Genomic DNA, 568 nt, shown 5'->3' with positions numbered 1-568 from the left:
CCTGGGAGGAGCCTCAGTTACACAGAAGAGAACTAATCTGGCTCCAGCTCAGGCAAGGCCTGAGCTTTGCTTTGGTGGTGGCTGACCTGATGCTGAGAGCCAGGCTCTCACCCCATGCTGAGCCACATCCCCAGCCCCTTGATACCAGTTAGGGAAGATCCCTTCCCTCCCCCTCCCCCCACATAGTCTCTTAACCCAGTCCAAAATTTCAACAACTTTTTTTTTTCTGCATTGTTTGCATAACAATTTCACCCAAAGGGCTCTCAGTTCAATCAGGAAGAAAAACTTCATGCTTTTCTACAAGGAAAGTTAAATCAAATTCACAGACATTTCCCAAAACATCCCATTGTATTTTTTACAAGCAATTTAAGGTCCAAGAAGGTACAACAGAAGACTGGAGAGACGGCTCGAAGTGAAGAGCTCTTGCAGCCCTTTCTTGGGGCCAGAGTTCAGTTCCCAGTACACACATCTCCAGCTACAAGGGACCTGACCAGCATGCTCTCTGACGTCCATGGGCACCTGCATACACATCTCTCTCTCTCTCTCTCTCTCTCTCTCTCTCTCTCTC

Source organism: Mus pahari, chromosome 6 (assembly GCF_900095145.1).
Source record: "Mus pahari chromosome 6, PAHARI_EIJ_v1.1, whole genome shotgun sequence".
Lineage (NCBI taxonomy): Eukaryota > Metazoa > Chordata > Mammalia > Rodentia > Muridae > Mus > Mus pahari.
This window is presented reverse-complemented; position numbering follows the sequence as displayed.